This window comes from Loxodonta africana, chromosome 9 (genome assembly GCF_030014295.1).
Source record: "Loxodonta africana isolate mLoxAfr1 chromosome 9, mLoxAfr1.hap2, whole genome shotgun sequence".
NCBI classification, from domain to species: Eukaryota; Metazoa; Chordata; class Mammalia; order Proboscidea; family Elephantidae; genus Loxodonta; species Loxodonta africana.
Window position 1 is genome coordinate 92,520,080 of NC_087350.1, and position 13,179 is coordinate 92,533,258.

Sequence of the window (13,179 nt, forward strand, 5' to 3'; positions counted from 1 at the left end):
GACACTGCCAAATGCACCCTGGGAGCAAAATAGTCCCTGTTTGAAAATCACTGGCCTAAATGGTTAAAAGCTGGGCATTTCCATGCTCTTGCCAGATAGGGAACAAGCCCTTTCCTTAATTCTCTTCAATGTGACTGAAACCAAGCTATATATATATATATATATATTTTTTTTTTTTAATTGTGCTTCAGGTGAAAGTTTACAGTGCAAGTTAATTTATCATAATACACAAATTTATACATATTGTTATGTGACCCTAGTTGCAATCCCTATAATGTGACTGCACACTCCCCCTTTCCACCCTGTGTCCATTCAACCAGCTCCTATCCTTTTCTGCCTCCCCATCCCACCACTGGACAAGAGCTGCCCATTTAGTTTCCTATATGTACTTGAACTAAGAAGCACACTCTTCAGGGGTATTATTTTATGTTTTATAGTCCAGTCTAATCTTTGTCTGAAGAGTTGGCTTTGGGTATGGTTTTAGTTCTGGGTTAACAGAGTCCAGGGGCCTTGTCTTCTGGGGTTCCTCCAGTCTTAGTCAGGCCATTAAGTCTGGCCTTTTCACATGAATTTAAGTTCTGCATAACACTTTTCTCCTGTTCCATCAGGGACTCTGTTGCATTCCCTGTCAGGCCAGACATTGGTGGTAACTAGGCACCATCTAGTTCTTCACATAAGATAACAAGTGTTCCGGTCTCTCCACAACCTCTCCAATTTTTATTGTTTTGTGTTTTTGGATTAATGCTAGTCTTGTTGGGGTGAGATGGTGTGTCATTGTAGTTTTGATTTGCTTTTCTCTAATAGCTAACTAGAGAGAGCATTCCGTTATGTCTCTGTTAGCAACCTGAAAGTCTTCTTTAGTGAAGGGCCTGTTCATATTCTTTGCCCATTTTTTAATTGGGTTATTTGTCTTTTTGTTGTTGAGGTTTTGCACTATCTTGTATATTTTAGACATTAGACCCTAATCAGACATGTGGTAGACAAAATTTTTTTCTCAGTCTGTAGGTGGTCTTTTTACTCTTTTGGTGAAGTCTTTTGATGAGCCTAAATGTTTTATTTTTAGGAGCTCCCAGTTATCTAATTTCTCTTCTGGGGTTTGTGCATTGTCAGTAATGTCTTGTGTACTGTTTATGCCATGAATTAGGTCTCCTAGTATTGTTCCTATTTTTTTCTTACATGATCTTGATCATTTTAGATTTTATATTTAGGCCTTTGATCCATTTTGAGTTAGTTTTTGTGCATGGTGTGAGATATGGGTCTTGTTTCTTTTTTTTTTTTTTATATATGGATATCCAGTTATGCCAGCATCATTTGTTAAAGAGACTGTCTTTTCCCCATTTAACTGACTTTGGGCCTTTGTTAAACATCAGCTGCTTATAGGTGGATGAATTTATGTCTGGATTCTCATTCTGTTCCACTGGTCTACGTATTTGTTGTTTTACCAGTATCAGGCTGTTTTAACTACTGTGGCAGTATAATAGATTCTATAATCAGGTAGTGTGAGGCCTCCTACTTTTTTCTTTTTCAGTAATGCTTTACTTATCTGGGGCCTCTTTGTTTCCATATGAAGTCGGTGATATGTTTCTCATCTCATTAAAAAATGCCATTGGAATTTGGACTGGGATTGCACTGTATCTATAGATTGCTTTGGGTAGAATAGACATTTTCACAATGTTGTGTCTTCCTATCCATGAGCAAGGTATGTTTTTCCACCTATGTAGGTCTCTTTTGGTTTCTTGCAGTAGGGTTCTTTGTATAGGTCTTTTACGTCTCTGATAAGATTTATTCCTAAATAGTTTATCTTCTTGGGGGCTATTGTAAATGGTATTGATTTGGTGATTTTCTCTTCGACATCCTTTCTGTTGGTGTAGAGGAATCCAACTGATTTTTGTATGTTTATTTTGTATCCTAATACATTGCTGAACTCTTCTATTAGTTCCAGTAGTTTTCTTGTGGATTCTTTAGGGTTTTCTGTGTATAAGGTCATATCATCTGCAAATAGAGGTACTTTTACCTCTTCTTTATCAATTTCGATACACTTTATTTCTTTATCTAGCCTAATTGCTCTGGCTAGGACCTCTAGCACAATGCTGAGTAAGAGTGGTGATAAAAGGCAACCTTGTCTGGTTCTCGTTCTCAGGGGGAATACTTTCAGGCTGTCTCCATTTAGGATGATGTTGGCTGTTGGATTTATATAAATGCCCTTTATTATGCTGAGGAATTTTCCTTCTACTCCTATTTTGCTGAGATTTTTTATCAGGAATTGAAGTTGGACTTGTCAAATGCCTTTTCTACATCAACTGGTAAGATCATGTGGTTTTTGTCTTTGGTTTTATTATATGATGGATTACACTGATTGCTTTTCTAATGTCCAACCATCCCTGCATACCTGACATGAATCTCATTTGGTCATACTGAATTATTTTTTGATATGTTGTTGAATTCTATTGGCTAGAATTTTGTTGAGAATTTTTGTGTCTGTGTTCATGAGGGATATTGGTCTTTAATATTCTTTTATTGTGGTGTCTTTACCTGGTTTTGGTATCAGGGTTATCCTGGCTTCATAAAATGAGTTTGGGAGTATTCCATCCTTTTCTATGCTCTGAAATACCTTTAGACATACTGGTATTAATACTTCTCTGAAAGTTTAGTAGAATTCTCCCAGAAAGCCATCAGGGCCAGGGCTTTTTTTTGGGGGGGGGGCTTTTTAATTACCTCTTCATTCTTCTCTTATAGCTTAATTTTGTTGTTCTACCTGTTTGCATTAGTTTAGGGAAACCAACCTATAATTTTAATGAAATACCATTAAAAGTTTGAAGGAAAGCAAAAACAAAACAAAGTGTAGCTCAAGAATAAATTAAACCCATTACGCATATCAGTCCTCAGACTTCTGAGTCCCTTACTAGGAGTCTTCCCGCCAAGCTCCAGTGAGCTTCTCATATCAGAAACAACAAACCTCCCAAAGCTGAGAGTGTTCCAGACACATTCACCCTCAGAATTCAGGTTTTCAAAATGCTCAAAGACAGGATTTCCAATCCACCACTCTACCCTCACAGCAATTGGAGAAGTTCTTTCTCTTCAGGGCAGTCTTTAATAAGCATCAGCAATAGCTGCAGAAGACAGGAATCTTGGCTATGCCCAAACCCTTTTATTAGCCGTGAATTGAGTCCTGGGTTTGGAAGCGAGGATATGGAATCTGACTTGTCATAAGTACATGATTAAAGAAAAAATAAATTACAAAGTTTTTCCCCCCTTTATTTATGACCTAAGTCTGTGGCCACAAAGACAGTAATATCCAAACCAGTAGTTTGTCATCACTCTGCTCTGGGTTATCTACTGATCACTAATACCAAGTGTAGGGTACTGAAAGTCAGTTTCTTTATTCTTTACTCCAACATGACTGAGTCAAGCCTACAGTTCTCTCCATCTGGAGGACATGTCATTTCCCAGAAAATCGGAGCAAATGAGAATACTCAAAACTCCATTTGAACAAGTCGTGGTTTACATATGCCACAGTGCCTTTTAAATGCATACAGAGCCAAGAAACATATTTTTTTCTCTCCACCAAAAAAAAAAAAAAAAAAAAGATTCACAAAGAACACAGTTAACCTGAGTGTACATATTATCAGTGGTACTTTCCTCTCAGGATCAGTTGAAGACTTCAGTTCTGAAAGAGCTAAATGGCTGTCAGCTTTGAAAAGGCAGAATCTTAGAGCCCTAACTCTTTAAGATTTTGAAAATCTTAGAGGCCAATCTAAGCCAGGGTTCCCAATCCATGTGTGTTTCGGTAGGACACCAGTCAAGATCCACTTAAAATACTGATTGACTACCATACTGGCTGGTCTGTAAAAAAAACTTTTAGAAATTCACAAGTTATGTAAATAGCTTTGTTTTCAAGTAATAGGAAAAATGAAATAAAATGTAAGAAGAAAAGAGACAGTGAAATTTTTAGAGTATCGTTTAAATAGAGAATCTAGTTAAATATTTTTAAAACATATTGTTGTTACGTGCTGTCTAGTCAGTTCCAACTCATAGCAACCCTGTGTACAACACAAGGAAACACTGCCCAGTCTTGCATAATCCTCACAGTTGTTGTTATGCTGGAGCCCATTGTTGCAGCCACTGTGTCAATCCATCTCATTGAGGGTCTTCCTCTTTTTCGCTGACCCTCTACTTTACCAAGCATGCTGTCCTCCAGGGACCGGTCTCTCCTGATAACATGTCCAAAGTACATGAGATGAAGTCTTGCCATCCCTGCTTCTAAGGAGCATTCTGGCTGTACTTCTTCCAAGACAGATGTTTTTGTTCTTCTAGTAGTCCATGGTACATTCAATATTCTTCATAATTAAAAGGTGTCATTTCTTTGGTCAAGATACAGAGAATGTAAATATTTATCACATTTGAATGGCTGTTCAACAGCTTTAAGTATAACCATATTTTGCCTATTTTTATCCATAACTTTTTAATTACTTACATCCACTAGAGTTTTGAATTCTGTGTTTTTATTATACTTACAGTGATTAGAAATAGAAAGTATAACTGAAGGCAAAATTATGGAAAATTAATCACATTCAGTAAATATGAAAGTCCAATTTCACAGTCTTTGTTCACAAATAATATGATTGTCTATGCAGAAAATTCCAAAGAATTGACCAAAAAATTCCTAGAGCAAGTTAGTATAGCAAGGTTGCAGGATACAAAGTTAATATACAAAAGCGAATTGTTTTCCCTTTTACCCAGGAAAAAACAACTGGAATTTGAAACAGAATACCATTTACAATAACACACACAAAAATGAAAGACCTGGTATAAATCTAACAAAATATGTATAGAATCTAAATGCAGAAAACCACTAAACTCAGATGAAAAAAACCAAAGAATATATAAATAAATGTAGAGACATCATATATTCGAGGACTGGCAGACTCAATATTAAGATGTCAGTTCTTCTCAATTTTATCTATAGATTCAATTCCATCCTAATCAAAATTCCAGCATGCTATTTTATAGATAAACTGATTCGAAAGTTTATGGAAAGGCAAAAGACCTAGCATAGCCAACACAATACTGAAAAAGAACAAATTTGAAGCACTCATACTACCCAAATTCAAAACTTACTATAAAGCTATAGTAACCATGACAACATGTTATTGGCAAAAGAATAGATGCATAAACACGTAGATCAATAGGACAGAAATAGACCCACAAATATCATTAACTGATCTTTAACAAAAGAGCAAAAGCAATTCAGTGGAAACAGGAAAGTCTTTTCAACGAATGGTGCTGGAAAATTGGATGTCTATACGCAAAAAAAAGAAGAACCTAGACACAGATCTTATTTCTTTCATAAAAATTAACTCAAAATGGATCATAGAACTAAATGTAAAATACGAACCATAAATCCTCTAGAAGAAGACATAGCAGAAAATCAATGTGACCTTAGGTCTGGAGATGGATTTTTAGAAACAACATCAAAAGCATATCCATGGAAAAAAGACAATAAATTAGGCTTTATTAAAACTAAAGATTTCACCTCTGTGAAAGACACTGTTAAGAGTATCTAAACACAAGCCATGTACTGGGAGAAACATCTTTGTAAAACATACACCTGATAAGGACTTGTATGAAAATATGCAAAGAACACATAAAATTCAACAATAAGGAAATAAATGACCACTGAAAAACGAGCAAAAAATCTCAACAGAGATCTCACTAAAGAAGATATACATATGGCAAATAGGCAAATGAAATATGCTTGACATCGTTTTACAATAGGAAATTAGAAATTAAAATAATAATGAGATACCACTACACACTTATTAAAAAAAAAAAAACTTGTTGCCAACTAGTTGATTCTGACTCATAGTGACCCCATAGGGCAGAGCAGAACTGCTCCATAGGATTTCCAAGGAGCGGCTAGTGGATTCGAACTGCCGATCTTTTGGTTAGCAGCCTGAGCTCTTAAAAACTGAGCCACCAGGCCTCCAGACACTTACAAAGTCAAAATCCAAAAATTAACAACACCAATTGTTAACAAGGATGTAGAACAACAGGAACTCTTTGCTGGTGGGAATATATTTTGCAAGAATATTTAGCAGTTTCTTACAAAGTTAAAACAGTCTTACCATAAGATCCACCAATCGCATAATGCTAGATGTATGTTGCTACGCATTTGTCAAAACGCATAGAGCTTTCGAGTGTAAAGAACGAAACTTAATGTATGAAAATTAAAAAATAATTTAGGAGAACAAGGAACCAATATGAAATGCAAAATGTTAAAAAAAAATCTAATTTTACTTTATATTTATAAATTAACCTCGTTGAAGGCAATGAAGGAAAAGGTACTGACCTACATAACTTTGAAAATGAGTCTGTAAGGCTAAAGGCAAAAGAAACTGTACATGAGCATTGTATCTTAGTTGATAAAGTTACTTCCCACAGAAACAGGTAAACCATTCCGGTACCTCTATACATATATACTGAAAGTGAACAATTCAGTAATTTAATGGCAGATGATGGGAGTCAAATTTCTCACTGTTAGAGTGGGAGATTATAGACAAGTAAGGGAGGAAGCTAGAAGGATCCATGTAGTAATAGGTTAGAGTTGAAAACCTCAGTTTGATCTCATGGTAAGCTCAATACAGATAAGATGGTTACATACAGAAGTAAGGATATGTGCATAGATGCAAGTTACTACACAAACATGTATTTCCTTTCTCTGCAATCCAAGAGGGCCTAAAATTATATACACCCCAGGAGTAATGAACATACCTAACATCCAGATCTTGGTTTCTAATACGATTCTCCAATAAAAGGTACCAGGGCTTCGTGGAAAAATGGCTGATTCTAGAACTGGAGCAGGAAACATAAAGATGAGCCTTAATCATCATGTAGTGCCAGAAAGTAAGAAAGTTCTAAACAAAACAAAACAAACAAAACACCACATGATGGAGGTATGCCTAAGAGATACAGGAACCAACTGAAGGAGTTCTTAATGGCCAAATCTGGGACAATTTGAGCAAGAAAATAAATAACTCAAAGTATAAAATAAACATCCACAAGTTCATGTTGATAAAAATAATTGATTAGATAAATAAATAAATGGAGGAAAAGAAACAAGTCTCCCATGCAGAATTTCAAATAATATGTAAATGCTCTCAAGGAGATAGACTATAAATCCCTACTCTGTGAGTGTGGGCTGCACATAATGATGGTCTTCCAGAGAGTACAGTATGGAAAGGGGGAAAAAAAGAGTAACCTTGCAATAGAGAAACCTGACCAACAGTATTACCTCAGTCAAGTGATCAAGGTCAACATCTATAGTGATAAAGCATATTGGTAGTATATCTCCTTCATATAAGCTGATGAAAATGGCATTTTATCTTTGTGGTCTTCCTCCCCCAAATCCATAAACTCAGTCTAATCATGAGAAACAAATCGGAAAAATCCCCGTTGGTAGAGATTTTGCTAAATACTTGACCAGTACTCCTCCACACATATCTCCTTCTGCACATATCTCAAAAACTATTCCACCATATTTTGGTCGTTGCAGTGATGAGTGGCACTGGCAGAAGTCAACTGCCCCATTTAACTAGCATACCATCTCACTGAGATAACATTAAGTGGAAACTAGTACTGCCCAGGAGCTCTGGTGTTGTAGTGGTTAAGAGCTCGGCTGCTAACCAAAAGGTTGGCGGTTTGAATCTACGACCTGCTCCTTGGAAACTTTATGGAATAGTTCTACTCTGTCCTATAAGGTCACTACGAGTAGGAATTGACTTGGCAGCAATGGGGTTTTTTTGGTTTTAGTACTGCCCATGATATGCTTGATATGACAAGGTAAAGCGTCACTACCAAGGCCAAACAAAATCTGATGGAAAGCAATATTATTTTCAAAAGTCTCTTGGATATTGGCTTGCTAAAGTTCAAAAGAGACAGATTGGGTGGGAACCTTTACCTTACAGGTGAAATTTTTTGAAGCCCAGCCTAACAGCTATGTAATTCAGCTGCTTTTTTCCACCAAAGCTAGAAAATCATCTCTTTGTTGCCAGTACTATGCATCGTTTCATGCCACAGACCCACACACACACAGACACATGCACACATAAATAAAACCAGTCTTTCATGTGATTATCTCTAACTGCCCCCAATAAACCACTGCTGACATAACATTATCCTAGGTCTTATTAACTCATGCTTAGAAAACCTTATGAATTATCTCCTTCTTAAGCCATTCTACATGTGACTGTCATTCCCTCCCTTTCCATGAGTAAACTCCAATGAGGCTTGTTCTTTCTTCCTTTCCTGTAATGTAGGCATAACCCATTACCATTGAGTCAATTCTAACTCATAGTAACCCTATAGAACAGAGTAGAACTGCCCCACAGAATTTCCAAGGAGTAGCCTGGTGGATTCGAACTGCTGACCTTTTTTGGTTAGCAGCGGTAGCGCTTCACCACTGTGCCACCAGGGTTTCCAATGGCAGTGGGGTTTTTTTGTTTGTTTTTTTCTCATATTATAATCTTATTTTTAATTTAAATTCTAGTATGTTATAAATGTTATAGTGTATTATTAAATGTGACTTCATGTATAAATGCTTAGAACAGATTCTAGACACATCATGATTACTCAGTAAATGTTAGCTATGATAGGTTTTCCCAGAGAACATGTGCCTACTATTTGCATAAATAGTCACCAAATGGCACTCTGGCTCACTTGGTACCTTCACATTTCATGAATTTCTTCTGGAGAACATTTAGAAAATTAAGAAATCTTGACCACCATCTTTTGCTAGCCACCCTCTTTGCTCTCAAACATTAAATACCATGATTGACTTAACTAATCCCATATAGATACTAGAAACAAAAACCCATGACCATCATGGGTTTGTCGCACAAAATTCCTGTACTGTTCAATACTGATCAACTCACTTTCTGACCCTTTATAATGATTATTTCAAACTTCTTCCTCTCTCCTCAAGCCTCCAATCTCTTCCCTTCTCCTTATTCCCCAAATTTGAGCTGACTGGCCTTTTCTTTCACAAATAAATTGATAAAAAATTACACTGAAAATGTCTTGCTACCAAGCTTCACATTATCCTGCATGAAACACAAGGTGTTCTTCCTATCTACTCCAGCCCTTCATCAGAATTTTGGATCCTTTTTTTTTTTTTTTTTTATAGCTATTCCTACCCTTACTATATCATCAATTGTTTCTCTCTCTTTCACCTAGATCCTTCCCACCAACTTTTAACCATGTTTACATCTCTTTCATCTCAAAAGCAAATACACACCAATAACAACAACAGCAACAACAAAATATCCCTCGACCCCACAACACTTGCCTACTGCCATGTCTCTCTTCTCTCATTTCTAGCCAATAGTCTCAAATGAGTTGTTTTCTCACTGCCTGTCTTAGTCATCTAGTGCTGTTATAACAGAAATACCACAAGTGGATAGCTTTAACAAAGAGAGGTTTATTCTCTCACAGTCCAGTAGGCTAGAAGTCCAAATTCAGGTTGCTAGCTCCAAAGGAAGGCTCTCTCCCTCTATCGGCTCTGGAGGAAGGTCCTTGTCATCAGTCTTCCCTTGGTGTGGGAACATCTCAGCACAGGAAACTCAGGTCCAAAGGACGTGCTCTGCTCCTAGCACTGCTTTCTTGGTGGTATGACGTCCCCATGTCTCTCTGCTCGCTCCTGTCTTTTGCATCTCAAAGAGACTGGCTTAAGACACTATCTAATCTGGTACATCTCATCAATATAACTGTCACTAATCCCTCTCATTTAATCATAGTGATAGGATTTACAAGACATAGGGAAATCACATAAAATGGTGGACAATCACATAGCACTGGGGATCATGGCCCAGCCAAGGTGACAGATATTTTGGGGGGACACAATTCAATTCATGACACTGCCCTATTCTAAGTTCGTTAAATTTTCAAGTAGGCAAATGATTTACAGCATACACTCATACCACTTACTTATCCAGCATAGATTGTAAAATGGTGGCCATTCATTAACAATAATATATTGAAAACCAATTATCCAAGAAGCACTGGCTTAATAATAATAAATAAGTGCCACCCCCATAGAGTTCATAATCCAGAGAAGTAGAAAGTAGGCAAAGTATTGCGATGCAATGGAAAATCTTCTGAGAGGGCTGTGACCCCAATACTATACAGGCACAAAGTAGGAAAAATATCATAAGATTTTTGCAAGGATATTTAAGTATGTACTTAAAACAGTCTCCTGCATAAATTGCTATCGATTGGTTTATTTCTTCACAAAATAAATGTGCGGCTGATCTTCCCCCCCCACCCCTTGAAGAGCTTTATGTAGGTCTATCAAATTCTTAAGGAGCTCTGGTGGCACAATTGTTTAGTACTTAGTTACTAACCAAAAGGTGGGCAGTTTGAACTTACTGGTGGCCCTGTGGGAAAAAAGACCTGGCAATCTGTTTCTGTAAAGATTACAGTTTAGAAAACACTATAGGGCAATTCTACTCGGTCACATGGGGTCATTATAAGTCGGAATTGACTCAACAGCACCCAAAATGCTTGCCTCAGAGACCAGGTAACTCAATCATATTCAGCATCAGCAATAAGAAGAAATAAATAAACCACAATTATGCATCCTTGGGAGAAGAAAAGATCTGACAAGATTGAAGCGGTGCAGTGGACTAACAAATTCACTCAGAAAGACCCAAAAGAGAGCTAAGGCCTTGGTGGACCATGGTCTTGGGGAACATCTAGCTCAATTGGCATAACACAGTTCATAAAGAAAATGTTCTACATTCTACTTTGGTGAGTAGCATCTGGGGTCTTTTTTTTTTTCTATATTGTCATTTATTGTTTACATTCTTATTTAATTTTTTAAAAATTTTTATTGTGCTTTAAGTGAAGGTTTACAAATCATGTCAGTCTCTCACACAAAAACATGTATACACCTTGCTATATACTCCCAATTGCTCTCCCCCTAATGAGACAGCCTGCTCCTCCCCTGCACTCTCTCTTTCCATGTCCATTTCACCAACTTCTAACCCCCTCTACCCTCTCATCTCCCCATCAGGCAGGAGATGCCAGTATAGTCTTAAGTGTCCACCTGATCCAAGAAGCTCACTCCTCACTAGCATCTCTCTCCAATGCATTGTCCAGTCCAATCCCTATCTGAAGAATTAGCTTTGGGAATGGTTCCTGTCTCGGGCCAACAGAAGATCTGGGGGCCATGACCACCGAGGTCCTTATAGTCTCAGTCAGACCATTAAGTCTGGTCTTTTTATGAGAATTTGAGGTCTGCATCCCACTGTTCTCCTGCGCCCTCAAGGGTTCTCCGTTGCGTTCCCTGTCAGGCAGTCATCAGTTGTAGCTGGGCACCATCTAGCTCTTCTGGTCTCAGGCTGACCTAGTCTCTGGTTTTTGTGGCCCTTTCTGTCTCTTGGGCTCATAATTACCTTGTGTCCTTGGTGTTCTTCATTCTGCTTTGATCCAAGTGAGTTGAGACCAATTGATGCATCTTAGGTGGCCGCTTGCTAGTGTTTAAGACCCCAGACGCCACTCTTCAAAGTGGGATGCAGAATGTTTTCTTAATAGATTTGCATCTGGGGTCTTAAAGCCTGTGTGCGGCCATCTAAGATACACCACTGGTCTCACCCCTTTGGAAGCAAGGGAGAATGAAGAGAACTAAAGATATAGGGGAAAGATAGTCCAAAGGACTAACGAACCACAATTACCATGGCCTCCACCAGACTGAGTTCAGTACAACTAGATGGTGCCCTGCTACCAACACTGACTGCTCTGACAGGGATCACAACAGAGGGTACAGACAGAGCTGGAGAAAAATGTAGAGCAAAATTCTAACTCAGAAAAAAAGACCAGACTTACTGGCCTGACAGAGACTGGAAAAACCCTGAGACTATGGTCCCTGGACACTCTTTTAGCTCAGTAATGAAGTCACCCCTGAGGTTCACCCTTCAGCCAAAGATTAGACAGGCCCATAAAACAAGACTAAAGGGGCACACCAGCCCAGGAGCAAGGATTAGAAGCAGGAGGGGACAGGAAAGCTGGTAATAGGGAACCCAATGTTGAGAAGGGAGAGTGTTGACACGTTGTGAGGTTGTTAATGTCATAAAACAATATGTGTACTAGCTGTTTAATGAGAAGCTAGTTTGTTCTGTAAACCTTCACCTAACGTACAATTTAAAAAAAAGAAACACCCAGAATAACACATAACACAAGCTCTAATGCCAAATGCACAAGTGAGATCAATAATGGGAGTAAAGTAAAGATTCTGTCTGCTCCATTGGTTACTAAAATAGATATTGTGCCAAATAAAAATAGCATGACAAGCCCAGCAATGGGATTAAGACAGATTACAGGAAACTAATGACTGAGGATAAAGACAAACGTGGTGACAATGGCAGGTAGTGTGACAAATGAAATGCTTGGATAAGCAACATTCAAGAATCCAGACAACTAAAAGACCCAAGACTAAGACTGAGACAAATCTGTCAGCAATACAGATAGCATACACTGTGCCAGAAGACAAGGTTAAATTATAAATGTTAATGAGAGACGAGTTCAGTAAAGCCACAAGCAGAACAAAAGAGATGAAATAGAAAGCTACTCTCACTGCAGTGTTTGATGTAGGTCTTCATTTTTAAAAAGATATAATAGTAATGATCTTTAGGAAGGGGCATATTTGATTTCAGACAAAATGGCAGCACGCTATCAAATGCCACCAACTGTTTTCTCCCACCATCCTTTAGTCTTTAGGAAATATCTACCTCCATACAAAACCTTGAACTCAGCAATAAGAGGGTCTTCAAAGGTAAATAAAAGAGGAAGGAAATTAGAAATAGGGAAAGAAAAAAGATTTTTTTTAAAGAGTAATATAAGATGACTAATAGAAAACCGAAAACCAAACCTACTGCCCTTGAGTTGACCCTGACTCATAGCGACCCTGTAAGACAGAGTAGAACTGCCCCACAGAGTTTCCAACAAGCAGCTGGTGGATTCAAATGCCTGGCCTTTTGGTTAGCAGCTGAGATCTTAGACAATGTGCCACCAAGGCTTTGAATTAAAAGAAAGGGGAGCAGAAAAAATTGATGGGAGGAAAAAATCAACTTTTCAAGTATTTACTGAGCAACTACTATGTGACAGATACTGTACAAGTTGTTATAG